Here is a 15,210-nt window from a genome sequence, read left to right as displayed (position 1 = left end):
AGGCGTTGTTGGAGTGATTACCACGGTGACATCCCACGAGGAACGTGTTGTACTCTTTCACCGCCAGCATCTGGCCGACCGGCCGATTGCTTTGTACGTAGTGACTAGGGTTTCTTGGTCGGTTCCCCAAGTGCTGCCGTCTAGTGACTCGAGGGTTTTGTTCCTTACTCGCATCTTTTCGCAGGTGGCTGAGGCGTGCGCTGAAAAGGAGAATAGGCTGTCGAATGTGGCTTCCAGGATTTTGGGGTGGTTGACCGTCGGTATTATGTTGCCATCGACGTGGACGTCCAGTTCTAGCCGAACCACTTGGCCCAGGTGGTGAACAGTGTGGCGGCGGATTTTATTTATTTGTCTTGGAATACAGATTATTCTTACAGACTACTCAGCTAACACTAATTAAGTGCTACTAAAATGTAAAAATTAAGATAAATTTTAAATACATTCAAAAGAGCTAATATTAAATAAATCGCAGAGAAGAATGTTCGGAGATGTGTGACTAAGGCAGGGCCTGATTGTGTGAAATCAATGTCTAAAGCATTGAAGACTAGGTTGAGTTCAGCACAGGTTCTAGAGATCGGAGCATTGGCACCATAACTGCTTTTAGAAAAACCTATTTTAAAGAAATCCCGATGGCGGGGGATTCAAGAGGGAAGATTAAAAGGAATCTTTTCTAGAAGATAAGGGCAGTCAATTGAACCAGTTATGATGTTAACGACAAACGTGCACGCTAAAATGGACCTTCTGTTATCCAGTGTCGTAAGGTTGATTAGTTGGCAGCGAGAATAGTAAGAAGGTAGTGGCAAAGAAAAATTTAATGAACGGAGAGCAAATTTTATAAAAACTTTTTGAACACGTTCTAATCGGTGTGATAAAATTTTAGCGTAAGGCCTCCAAATAAACGTTGAATACTCCAGTCTTGACCGGACTAGTGCACAAGAAAGAGTTTTAAGAGTGTAAGGGTTCGTAAACGCCTGACAGTTTCGCGCATGGGGGAGATAGTCGCTGATTTTCCCGTTAAGGCAGTCGATATTAGGGCCTATCGCATTAATCGTGCAATCATCGGCGTAGCTCACCAAGTTAACTCCAGCCGGCGGCGGAAGGAGTTTCGCCATGTAGAAATTGAACAGTGTCGGGAGAGTACGCCGACTTAAGGGCCCCTTGTTTAATCCTACGCGGCTTGGACTTCGCGTTTCGGAATTCGACCGATCGGAGTCCACACCAGGGATGGTGCGAATATTTGCATTCGCGTTCGTTATGCGAATGATTCGCATCATTTTACACATTCGCATTCGCATCAAATGATATGAATGTTTTGCGAATGCGAATGTGTACATGGGCAGAAAGTCCACTCTAATATGGTTGAAATGGCTCAAAGTCTGTCTAACCAGGGTGCGGACAAAAAACCGGCTTTTAGCTTCAGGCACTAAACGGTTAAGTAGTATATCAAGCAACATTGATAAGCCTTCAACAAGTACTGCTAAAAGCCTTATAAGCAACCTAGAAATTTTAGATTCCTCCAGCGTGAGCGAAGGCTCGGATGTAGAATGTGGAAACATTAAAAAATGTGAAAATAAAGCTCAATTGAAGGCCTATCTTAAAGAAAGGCGAGCTCCTCTCGGTGAAAATCCCCTCGATTGGTGGAAAACTAAACTAAAATACGACAAATAGATGTTCACTATAGTTTAATTTAACTGAATTTGTAATAAAAAATCGCGAACTTTATTGATTTAATTAAATAATAATGCGAGAAGAATGTACGAAAAACCGGCGTCGCCGGTGAAGGTACTTGGTGTTGCCAATGTCATGAGTTTCATTTTCCCCGAACCAGTTCACTTTGGTTTCCATGTATTTCTTATGGGCGGATGACAAATTTTCGGGTGAATTTTTTTTCGGGCGAAACTCAGGATAAGGCAGATTTCTTAAAGAGGTTTTAATTAGTGTTGCCAATAACAATAAATGAGAGACTTTAATTTTAGTAATTATTTGAATAATTCGTATATAAACAAAATCTTACTAATAGAAAACTCATTTACGCCCGAAGGCCATTTACGCAGAAAGAAGTTCTGCCCCTCTTCTTCGACAACACATACGAGAATTCTGCGTAGTAAGGGTTATGATCCCTAAGCGCGCCTACGGAGAAATGAGTTCTGCCACTCTTCTCCGGCAACACAGAGGCCCTTATTTATTTATTTATTTATTTACTGAAGTCAATGAACAAAATATTCTTACAGACTACACATGTTGGAGAGTATTACTAGTATAATTACATTATTCAAGACAATTATTCACATGAAACAGACATTTTGGCAGTTCGCCACACTCATAATAAATTAAAAAACGCTTACATATAAGTTGAGATCATAAACTACACTAATGACTGATAAAATAATCACTTAACTGGGCTTTAAGAGCAAATTTAGAAACTGATGTCTAGGTCTAAAGAATTTTCGGAGACGTTAAACTCAGTTAGAGTTTTATTAATAGGAGCATTGGCACTATATGCCGTTTTGCTGAGGCCAACTCTAAATACCTCAAAGCGACGGAGGTTTCTACTCGGAACATTGAAGTGCAACCTCTCAAGAAGGGCTGATTAGACGGCACCGAGACTCATATGACGGAATCGGGAGTGTGAAATTTAGCGATGTTAGAGCGAAACGGAGGAACATTTTTTGAACTCTCTCCAACCTGTTTATATGAATAGCATGAAATGGTCTCCAAATAAATTCCGCGTATTCTAATTTAGACCGCACAAAAGCAGAAAACAGCATCTTAAGTGTGTATGGATCTGAGAAATTAGAAGAGTTCCTTCGTACAAATGCAAGCATAGCAAGCGAGTTTTTTTATCGTATAATTAAAGTAAAGTAAACTTAGTGTCATAGTACACCCCCAGATCCTTGACTTCATTAACCGACTCAAGCGTAGAGTTTGCAATGCTATACGACGTGTGCAAGGGATTGTGCAGTTTAGTGAACGTCGCTTTGTGACATTTATTAATGTTTAGATACAGTCGATTCCTAACGCACCAATTGTTAAGCTTATTAAGCTCCAATTGAAGAGCTGTAGCATCATTTGTGCAACCAATCTCAGAGTAAAGTTTCAAGTCATCCGCATAAAGCAGAAACTTAGAGGATCAAAAACATGAAGAGATATCATTAATGAAGAGGTTAAAGAATAGAGGTCCTAATATGCTACCCTGAGGTACACCTGAGATAGCAACAAAAGGGTCCGAAGCAACACCATCTACAACAACGCACTTATCCTGTTATGTAAGTACGATTTAGCCCACTTTAAAAAATTTTAATGAAAGCCAAAGAACTCCAGCTTAGTTAAAAGAATTTTGTGGGAAATTTTGTCAAAGGCTTTGGAGAAATCCGTATAAATCGTATCCACCTGCACGCCTCGACGAAAGGCTGAATAACAGTCTTCAGTGAAGACAGAAAGATTAGTTAGCGTAGATCTTGCTGCAACAGAACCATGTTGGTTAGAACTGATCATATGTTTGACGTGGAAGTAGATTTTGTCATCAACGATAGCTTCAAAAAGTTTGGCAACGGTTGATAGTTTAGAGATCAGTCTGTAGTTAGAAATGTTATTCATACGACCGCTCTTAAATATTGGGGTGATAGAAGTTCGCTTCCAATCATCGATAAAAATTCCAGATGACAAAGATTTGTTGAATAATAATTTCAGCGGTTCCACCAGCGAATCACAACTCTTAAATAGAATTGCCGAGAGACCATCAGCATCAGTGTGCGAAGAATTTTGTATGTATCTTATCCCTTTAATTATGTCCTCATCGGAAAGAACGAGAGCGCCAAAGTCAAAGGGAGAAGACATGGCAGAGGAAATGTTCCGCTGAATACAATTTAAATCATCGTCGGACACTTCTTCGTCCGAAGCGAAATTAGACGAAAAAAAATCCGCAAACAAGTCGGCCGCATGTTTCACTGACGTAGCTGTGAGTTCCTTATAAAAAACTGTTTTGGGTATGCTTGAGGATTTTCTCTTGGAATTAATGTAGCGCCAAAAAATTTTCGGATTATCCCTTACCTCCAGTTCATAGTTCCGAATATACCTTTTGTACAACACTTTGTTTAGCTCATTGAACTCATTTTTATAGGACACAAATAAGTCATAAAAGCGCTACTCCTTAGTGGACTTAAATTTTTTTTAAAACTTATTTCGCAAATTCCTTAGCCGTCTTAGCTCATTAGAAGACCATAGCACCTTAAAATTTTTTATATTGAAAGTTGGAACATATTCAGTGCACAGCTTAGCAATATTAGACTTGAAGATGTCAAAACAACCTGCTACTTCGTTATCGCCAAACAGAACTTGCCAATCAAACTCACTAATAGCTGAGTCTAGTCTAGAGTTTAAAACCTAAACTAAGCAGACTATCAATAAGATAGGACTCGCATGAGTTACAGATATTCGATGGTGTTAGAGATAAGTCATTGCCCAAGTGTAACCAACTAAGATTAGGTAAATTGAAGTCCCCAAAAACGCATAACTGATTATCATCCACGGTACGGCCTATGGTAGGTACATTATCAACGTGCGCTCTATAGATGTTTTCCCTACTTTGTGGCGGAATATAAGAAGCGCAAATATAAAGTAAGCCCTGCGATCCACGAACACACACACATAACTGATCCAGCAACGTATCACTAACATGTAAGGAAATAGGCACCGCACCAAGGCTGGCACAAACTGCAATCAGCACACCTCCACCTCTGCTACAACCCGTCTTGATAGCATCTCTATCCTTACGGAAGACATCAAACAGATTTGGATCAAAGAATTCTGCGTCCAAGAAATTCGAGTTCAGCCATGTTTCAGTTATGACAAAAACATCAAAATCCATGTGAGCTAAGCATGCGTACAACATTTGACTTACTTCTAAGCCCAGAGGTGTTATGATAGTAGATTCTAATACGCTTAAGTGCATGGGAAGGAGTCATAAGAGCTACTCCTGCTGTGTTGGTTTTTCCACTTTGCGAAAAAAACGGAAAGGCCGAACAGATACATTAACAGGCCCAAACTCTGGCTTCATCAGATTATCATAATGTTGATCACCGACCCCAAGCTTCAAATTAATATGCGTGAGCGAATTCGTATCCGACCCATTTTTTTTACCAATTTAAAACATGAAATCTGTTGCTTTTCAATACCGGCATATTTCGCCACATAATCAATGATATTGCCAGGTAAGACTGTTGGCAGGAATGATGACAATTGTAGCCACTTAACATTAACACGGGCAGCTACACCAAGTTCATTACAGACATTAGAACCCATCACACGAGTACGCTTTTTGCTTTTCTTATTCCTTCTGTTCTCAGCTGTTAACCAAGCAGAGTTATAAGTCGCATCGGTAGGCACATCTGCATTTGTATTGATAACACTAACAGCGTCGTTTTCAGCATAATTACGTGCATGATGATTCGCCAGCGTCGAGTTAGCCGCACCAACATCATTAGTATGAACATGAGCAGCTGCATTAACTTCCCCAGTATCAGCAGAGTGCGCAGAAAGCGGAGAAAAAAACACATTAGCATAAACATCGAGCGGAGACAAAACATTCTTATCGCTAGCAGGTATAGCGTTAACAGCATCAGCATTAGTGATATTGGTACTGTGAGAGGCATCAGCAGTTGATTTGTTTGCTCTTTGTGCCGTTCCAGGTGGAACAGTGGTAGACGGGTCGTCAACCCTCGCAGATTCAGACCAAGTTAATTCGGGTGAAGGCAGACCGACCACAATTGAAGAACGGCAATTGTTATTGCTAAGATTGTCCACAGTATTAACCGCAATTTTGAGTGTATTAACCTCAGCAACTAATATTTCTAGGCATTTTGCATTGTTGTTGTCTATGATTTTTCTTGATTGCATGTTGGATTTAATTTCATTTGCCAACATATCAATTTTATCAGAAAAGTTTTTGAAATTTGCATTAATGGCACTCGTTAAGAAGTCAATGCTAAGTTTCTGTGAGGCCATGATCGAGTCATATGTCTTACAAAGTTTTTCAGGCATATTAACACACTCAATACAAAAATAACCAATATGGCGGTTCCGTTGAAACAAATTAATGTCGTATTCGGACACAATGGTTTCGCAACAGGTGCGATGAAATCGCTTTTTACAAAAGCCCCTGCACGGCACTATTAGATTGTCACTTCTTGAAAATGCTTTGCCGCATTTACCACAGGAATTGTCCATATTGAAGCAATAAAAGAAAACAAACAGGAGCGAACCGAAAACACGTCTGCACGACACGACAGCTAATTTATTCGTTATTATGAGTTGCATTCGATTTTCGATCTTCGCTGGTTATCGAAGATAGAAAGTGAAATTCATATTATGAGCTATGCAACCGTGTCGAAATTTTCGTTGAGTATCGAATTTTCGGTCGAACAGAATTTTGCTTTCGATAGTATAGTGAAGTTAGAAAATTGTGAAAAATGTTTGATTTCGCATTTGTTTTCCTACTTTTTGGCGGATAGACACTAATGTTAAACAATTTTTATTAATTTATTGCAGCAGGCTTAACTCATACCTGAGCAGAATTAATGAGGATGTGCCCAACCAATACCCGGCATGTGGAGAGTCGCCACATGACTCTCGGCACCTCTTCACATGCCCTGAGAACCCCACCCATCTGACGCCCCTGTCCTTATGGACAGTCGAAGTCGCACACTTCCTGGGCCTCCCCTTAGCTGAAACGGACGAACACGTTGACGGATGAACCGACCCGAGCGGGGCTTGGTAACCGCTACAACAACAACAACCCAACCCTCTGTTTAATTTTACGTGGCTTGCAGGTTTTGTCTCTGAAAATTACTGACGAGTGTCGACCACTCAGGTAGATCGCCGTCCACCGTTTGAGGCCCTGTGGGAGTGAGGCGGCCTCTATATCTTCTAGTAGCGTTTAATGACTGACAATGTCGAATGCCTTGGACAGGTCCACATCTGTGGCTCCCAACCAGAAACTGCTTGCAGAGCATCGTGTTGTGCTCCCTAATTGGGAGCATTTTCGCCTCAGCCATGCTGATGCTTCGCTGGGGTCAGGTGGTTGGCGAAATACGGGAGCAGCAGGGCCTCAAACGTCTTCGCTACCTGGGAAAGGAGTGTTATCGGACGGGACGAAACTCCTTTGTTGGCGATGTGGCCCGATGGCCACCTGAACTTCACCACAAGTGAAAGCAAGGGGGGCACAGGTTGTTGGCAGTTTGTGCAGCCTTCTGGTCACTCGACGCTTGGCTTTGTCCACCAGAGGATACAGTATGAACCGCCGGCTAAAATAGCTCGCGCATCGCTCCGGGTCCGACGAAGCATGGTCGCCGAAAGAAATTTCGACTCTGTCGTCGTGCTTCGTCGGATTGGACAGTGACCTCACGGTTGACCATAGCTTACTCACACCAGAGGTGAAGTTACAGGTCTTCAGATATTCTTCCCACTTCTTCCGCTTATGTACGTTCACTAGTTGCCGAATCTCCGCGTTGAGATCCCTGATACGGGGATCTCCGGGATCGGCCTGACGAAGGCTGTCACGCTCATCGGCTAGAACAGCCGCTTCGGCAGGGAAATTTGGACGTGGGTCCGTAATGCATCCTGCCGGTACGAAGCGAGCTGCAGCAGCGGTGACAGCCTTGCGGAACTTACGTTCACCAAGGTGGACGTCGGTTGGTGTGGGGAGAGCAGCGAAGGTGTTTTCAGTAAATTACGCGAAGCCTATCCAAACAGCTTTGGAGAAGTTGACATAGGTTCGATGCTCTGCGGAAGCAAAGTCGGTTGGTTTATCGATCGAGGTGACTATGCGCAGATGGTCTGATGCCAAGGTCAGCATAGGTCGCCATGATATGCTGTTTATCAGACCAGCGCTGACTATTGTTGTCTGGCGAGCTGCAGAAGCTGCCCATAATCCTGGTGGGTGCGTCGTCCTTCATTTTGCAGAATGTCGAATCGTCTATCTGCTCAGCCAGATCGGTTCCCCTACGATCGTTTGACAGGCTTGAGTGCCAAAGATCGTGGTGCGCATTAAAGTCACCTCCTACCATTCGGTTTTCACCTCTGAGGAGCGCACCTGTCAGGGTGATATCCTGCCGGGCAGCAGGTGAGCGGGGGTATATAAACGTTGAATATTTCGAGCTCAACATCGCCTGACCGGATAGCAATGCCCTGAAATTCTAGGGTGGTTCCCTGCGGTCGATGTCTGCTTCGATAAGACGATACTGCACGGTGTGGTGCGTGATGAACTCTAAGTCACCACCATTATCTCGCTCGCGATCTCGACGGTGCACGTTGTACCCGGCACAATTCAACAATGTTGAATTGCTGTGCAACTTCGTCTCTTGGACCGCAGCTATCAGTATACCACGCCTTCCCATAAAGACGGCTATCTCCTCGATCTTGCTCTGAAGCCCGTTGCAGTTAAATTGAAGGAGCTTCATGTGGTTCGGGAGACGTGTGGTAATGCGGGGTGTGAGAGATGTGTGTGGTCGTGTCGCCATTGGCTGTGTGCGCTGCTGAGGTGGTTGCCGTCCTGCGATGGTGGTGGGTGGCGTCGCTGTTGAGGTTTGCGATCGTGCTGCGCAACACGGGCCCTCGAAGTTCCTCGTCCAGTCACGAGTGGTGCGCAGACCTGAACATGCCCTAAAGTGGCACCAGCCAAGGCAGGTGTTGCACTTGACTGAGGAACCAGGAGTTGTTGGCGGCGGCGTGAGGGTGGTGGTGCGGTTGTGTGTGTTCTGTGGTCTGTGGCAGTTGTGGTGTGGTCTATTGTGTTATGTTGTTGTGCTGTGGTGTTTGTGTGGGACTGCTCAGGTGGACTGGGGTTAACCGTGGAGGCTGCTCTGCCACAAGAGACGTGGTCCACTGCCGATGTGTCCGTAGTCCTGAGCAGACTCTGAGGTTACTCCACCCCTAGCAAGCATTGCGCTTGACTGAGGTGGAGTTGTGGTGTAGTAGTCTCTGGCATAGACAGCAGGTGTAGGTTTCTGGCCCTGGGTTTGACTCGATGCCAGCCCTGAGTAGAAGAAAACGTAGCGAATGTAGCCCTATGGATGAACAACTTCTGAGATACTTCGGCGACCTAAACGGGGTTAGATCGTCGAAACAACAGCCCCTGGTCGGGTAAAACCCCCCGAGTCATTCCGGTACGTAGAACCGGCTGTCGTGGGAATGGTATCCCTGCGGTCGATGTCTGCTTCTTTAAATCGATACTGCACGGTGTGGTGCGTGATGAACGCCAAACCTCCACCATTGTCTCGCTCGCAATCTCGACGGTGCACGTTGTATGCGGCGCAATTCAACAAGCTATTAATATTCCATGTCTTCCCATAAAGACAGTTATCTCCTCGATCTTGCTCTGGAGTCCGTTACAGTTAAACTGTAGCACCTTTGTGTGCCTTGAGAAGTCCTGAGCATGCCCTAAAGTGGCACCATCTAAGGCAGGAGTTGCACTTGACTGATGTCACGTTACGGTATACTCTGGACTGACAAACCGAGCAGATTGGTGGAGAGACTAGGAGTTGCCGGCGGCGGTGAGTGGGTGCTATTGTGTTCTTTTGTGTGTCTATTATTGTGTTGTGTTGGGGTGGGGGTGTGTTGGATGTGTGCTGCACGGGCGGGTGGTGGTTTGCCGTGGAGGCGGTCCGGTTCGCACAGCATGGGGCCAGGAACGACGTGGTCCATTGCCGGTGCGTACGTTGGGCCGAGCAGTTACGGAGGTGACTCCACCCGTCACAGGCATTGCACCTGAACGAGGTGCAGTTTGTATGCAGTCATCTCTGGCATACGAAGGAGGTGTAAATTTCTGGTCATGGGTTGGACTCTATGCCAGCCTTGAGCAGAAGGGTACGGAGCAGGTGTAGCCCTAGAATCGAACAACGGTAGATGGATTTCGCCGACGTAAACGGGGTTAGATCGCCGAAACAACAGCCCTTGGTCGGGTAAAACCCGAGTCGTTCCGGTACGTAGAACCGGCTGTCGTGGGAATGGTATCCGACCCCTATTGTTATTGGCACCACTAACTAAAACCTCTTGCCTTATTCTGAGTTTCGCCCGAAAAAATTTCACCTGAAAATTTGTATTCCGCCCATAATAAATATATGGAAACCAAACGTGAAAAGTGAACCGGTTCGGGGAAAATGAAACTCAAGCTAAGGCCTATTCTCTAAAAGTAATATATTGGCAACATCGAGCACCTCCATGTTTTTATTACACCTAGCAGCAACTAGCAGAATAATTGCGACGCCAAGTTTTTGCATTAATATTTAATTAAATCAATAAGTTTCGCGATTTTTTGTTACAAATTCAGTTAAAGTAAACTATAGTGAACATCTAGAAATCAATGTGTTCATTTAATGCATTTATTTGTACAATGATTTTGGGGTGTTATGCCAGCGAAGCGTATGACTCCTAATGCCAATATTACTCGTACCTATGCCAATGTTACAAACATCAAAGTTCTAATTCTGTGCATGAGTTGGCAACTATTAGCACGGATGCTGCTCATACGCTGCCCGCTACACCTGTTATTGACAAGAACGCCGATGTTGGGGTTGCTGCTGCTGTTAATAACAATCAGTGTTGGTGTTAAGGCACCTATACCAAGAAATGGTGTACTGGGTGGTGGTGAATACTGTTTGGGGCGCTAATTCAAATATTGAGTTGGGTTGTTGTAGTTCGACTTAAGTGGTTGAATATATCTTCCTTCTCAAAATCAGTCACGGAGAATAATATTATTGACTATGTCGCAAAGCGCTCAACTGTCAATAAAAATAGTATGCCTTGCTACAAGCTGGTAAAAAAAGGTACACCTGATGCTGACTTGAAAAGGATACATTTCCTGAGTACTCATTTGAATCTATATTAAACTCAGACCTCTGGCCTGTCAATGTGGCCGTTCGTCCGTTTCGTTTTTTCAAAAAACATTGCCCGATCATCAAACAGCTTAGCGGAGCCGGCTTCTAATGACCGCGAATCTATTAAAATATACTTTCACAATACCTCAGATTTAAGAACCAAGTCAGAGGATATGCGCCTGCTGAGCTCGCAATTGGAGTATGACGAATTTGTCATTACCGAGACATGGCTTAATGAAAAATTTTTCGATGCTGAGTTTTTTGATCTGAACCGCTATGACGTTTTCCGTAAGGATCGAGATGCCGTAAAAACTGGTTGCTGTAGAGGTGGGGGCATGCTAGTTGGCTCCCGTTGTGAACTTCAAGCGTCTTCAATAGCATTAAAATTCACCGATTCCATGCTTGATCAGCTTTGTGTGCGACTGAAAGGTGCCTCGCGATTGCTATACCTCTGCGGATCTTATATTCCGCCAGCCAGTGAGGATCGCATTTATTGTACTCATGTCGATAACATTATTGCTCTACAATCGGAAATTAGTGCTCACCAGTTATGTGTTTTAGGGGACTTTAACCTTAGCAATATTTCGTGGACCTATTTTCCATCAAATATTAGCAGTAATACCGAGTCCTACTTAGTTGATAATTTATTAAGTATCGATTTAACACAAGTCAATGGGTTCCCTAATAGTCTAAATCGGATCTTAGACTTAATTTTTGGTAGCAATAACATTGGCGCGTATTCATAGTCCAGCAACTAAGTCGAAACTAACAAAGTTGCAACTTAAATTTAAGTACCAACTTAAAATTTACCTCTATTCAGTCGCATTTCAGACTTCTACTAAGTAGTTTCGACTTAGTTTACGATATAGCAAAACGATTGTGAAAATGTATTGATTTTTCTTTACGATATTTTGGAAAAATTATATTTTTATTAAATAATATCAGTTTGATCATCCCTTTATGTAATTTTTATTTTCATTGCATGATTATGCAAAAGAATAAGGTATCATTTTCTTGTTAATTGTGTGAAATAGCCAGAACTACCGCAGTGATGTGAAGTCGATGTTTATCGAAAGCATGCTGTGAAACGTACAAATAGTAGATATCCAAATGTTATGCACAAATTTACTTTAAAAGAACTAGCGTGAAACTGACTTATTATTTGAAAATTTATCTAAATTATTCCATTTATAAAATTGTGATGTAGCTTTATTCGAATTGTAATACGCATTTAATTTCATCTTCCGATTAAAATGGATCGATCTTTGTAAATTTTAATTGGAGTTTATTCAATATTATCAAAATCACCCTCTACCAACTTAATTTTCACATATTTCGTCTGTTTTCCCTTAATTTGATAAAATACTTCTTCGTAGTTACGACTTAGTTGCAGCTGCAGCCGAAACTAAATTTTAAGTTGGTACTTAGCCAGAAAAGTCGAAACTAAGGCGACTATGAATAGCTTTAGTTGTGAATAGTTTCGACTTAGTTGAGTACTAAATATGACTATGAATATGTGCCATTAAGTTTACATTATATTTGCCCTGTACCGCAATTTCCCCGCCTAATATGCATCGTTTTCCTTTAATATTGGAGATTGAGTTTTTTGAATACTTTTGCATTCCTAGAGATATGCAAAGGGTTTCCTTTAACTATGGCTCTTGTGACTTTGACTTTCTTGACCATGCCTTCTCCTCTATTGATTGGAATGATGCTTTTGGGCCAGGCGATGTTGCTTTTTGTTTTAATGAATTCAAGAATATTATTTTTAATCTAAGTAAAATGTATATACCTGTTCATGCCAAAAAGTCTTACAAGCTACCTTGGCACACGAGGGAGTTGAAGCGTCTTAAGAATCTTAGAACTAAGTTCTTTAAAAAGTTTAAGCTAAGGACAGCACACACTTTGTTTCCTACACTAGTTACCGAGATCAGTTTAATACTCCCAATAAGTCCTGCTATAGGGGTTACATTGCCAATTTTGAAAAAAGCATTAAAATCAATCCAAAATGTTTCTGGAACTACATCAAGTCTATGAAGGGTGTATCTAATGTTCCAACCTCGGTTTTTTCATAAGAATGCTACGGCAGCCTCGTTATATGAGGCAGCTGACCTTTTTGCATATTTCTTTGCCTCAAATTTTGCATCAGATGATTGGGTTGGTGAGCTAATTGCGGATAGTGACACTAACAATATGGAGTGTGCTTCCTTCGATGTAGGCTCTCTGATTCTCACAGACGAAGATATTATTGATGGTATTATGAATCTTAACATTCTTGTCATACAGACGAAGATGGCATGTCTGCTATTTTGTTAAAGAATTCCGTTTCCTTAGTAGAATCCTTGAAATTTATCTTCAATAAATCGCTATCGTCAGGCATTTTTATTGAGGAATGGAAGCATACCTCCATCACGCCGATATTTAAAAGTGGTCAGCAACTACCGCCCGATCTCTAGACTAACTAGTTTCTAAGCTCTTATAAAAAAAATAGGCTGTTTTATACTTTACCGCGTGTAATTTGCTCCAATCAGCATGGTTTTGTTGCAGGTAGATCCACTGTAACTAATCTCGCCGTTTTTACTGACGACTGTATTAAGAGTTTCCTAGCAGGTTATCAAATGGCTACAATGTACACGGACTTTATCAAGGCATTTGATAAAATTTCGCATACGATTTTAATTAGTAAACTTTCGCAGCTTGGTTTTCACTCGTCCATGCCTCCATGGATAAATACCTATCTATCACACAGAACTAGTTCTGTTGTTCTTGATCGCGCCCCTTTGACGACCTTTTTGCTCACCTCTGGAGTTCCGCCAGGTAGTATATTGGGCCCGTTGTTCTTCTTAATATTTATTAATGACATCGGGTCGTGCTTTACTACATCTAAGTATCTCTTATACGCAGATGATTTAAAAGTCTACTCAGTTATTAGATCTAATAATGACGCGCTTCTACTTCAAGTTGATCTTGACAGATTATTTTTGTGGTGTGTTAAGAATCGCGTATTTCTTAACATTAAAAAATGTAACCAAATCACGTTTTCAAAACAATCTACACCGCTACCCATATCATACCGTATTTCTGATACTAGATTGGAGTCTCTCAACGTAGTTAAGGACCTAGCAGTATTTTTCGAATCGAAATTTACTTTCATTACGTATGTAAATTATACCGTAGCTAATTCATTTTCGATGCTTGCTTTTGTAAGACGCAAAAGTACTGTGTTTGTGAATCCCTATACTCACAAAGTCTTATACTCTGCATTTGTTCGGTCAAGATTAGAGTACGCTGCCTTTATTTGGAGACCTTATTACCAATCCACATAAACAGGATTGGGTCAGTCCAGCGCGTGTTTATCCGACACGCCTTAAGATCGCTTAACTTCTCCGACCCTATCCCATCCTATTTTTCACGTTGTCAATTAATTAACTTAATGCCGTTGCATAACCGAAGAATTTTCCTGTCCATTTCCTTCATTTTCGATGTAATTTCCAGTAACGTTGATTGCCCCTTATTGCTCAGCAGAATTTATTTCAATGTTCCTAGCAGAATTTTGAGGCATACTGGTTTGTTTAGAGTCGCTATTAGCAAAACTCCCTACAGCCGAAATGCTCCCTTAAATAGAACTTTGCAAGAAATCAATACGACTTCTAGTTCTCTAGACCTTGATATCTCTATGCCAAAGGGTATTTTCCGCAATCGGATGTGATCGATCTGCGATGCGAACACCATTGATCAGCAGTCATAACCATTCTGTTGTTGTTGTTGTTGTAGCGGCTACAACAACCCCGCCCAGGACGGTTGGTATCTCAGTCGTTGTCGTCAAGTTCCACTAACGGCAACCCTAGGAAGCGTGTAGCTTCTGTGGGGTATATCCACAGGGACAAGGCCGTTAGGGTTGTCGGGTTTTCCGGGCATGCGAAGAGATGTTTCGAGTCATGTGGGGTCTCTCCGCATGCCGGACACTCATTCGGCACATCCTCATTCAATCTACTCAGGTAGGAGTTTAACCTGCTGCAGTAGCCGGAGCGAAATTGTGCTAGTGTTGTGCGAGTCTCCCGAGGCAGATGAAGCTCCGTCTTGTCTGTGTCCGGGGGTGGTATGCCTAGAACGGCATTCACAGGTCTGGAGTCTACATAACTCGAGACTGACTCCCTGTGAATGCCGTTCAGGTCCTGTCGGTAAGCTGTCGGGTCCAGAGGTTGCTTGATGAACCTCTGGACTTCGTCCGTCAGTTCATATAGATGCCTCCTGACGTGCCTAGGCGAGGGCTCCTCTGCAAGCAGCTGTCTGTGAAGATGGTGTTCGGGCGACATCAGGAGGCATCCTGTCGCTGTCC

At 42.6% G+C, this 15,210-nt stretch overlaps 1 protein-coding gene across 6 annotated transcripts in view; it reads right to left on the bottom strand.

Moving 5' to 3' along the window:
- LOC118745583 (host cell factor-like) overlaps nucleotides 1-1,424 on the bottom strand; it is a 137,226-nt gene extending 135,802 nt beyond the window's left edge. For 5 of the 6 annotated variants that reach the window (XM_036479077.1, XM_036479074.1, XM_036479076.1 and 2 more), the window contains exon 1: nucleotides 22-1,424. The gene's annotated coding sequence lies outside the window, so the exon portion shown is untranslated. The remainder of the gene's footprint in view (nucleotides 1-21) is intronic. The other variant, XM_036479080.1, reaches the window with a different exon arrangement.
- Nucleotides 1,425-15,210: the final 13,786 nt, after the last annotated feature.

The sequence above is a fragment of the Rhagoletis pomonella genome, unplaced genomic scaffold (genome assembly GCF_013731165.1).
Source record: "Rhagoletis pomonella isolate Grant_MI unplaced genomic scaffold, Rhpom_1.0 Rhpom_scaffold_00009, whole genome shotgun sequence".
Classification (NCBI taxonomy): domain Eukaryota; kingdom Metazoa; phylum Arthropoda; class Insecta; order Diptera; family Tephritidae; genus Rhagoletis; species Rhagoletis pomonella.
Note: the sequence above shows the minus strand (reverse complement) of the source record. Positions and strands in the feature narration are given on the sequence as shown.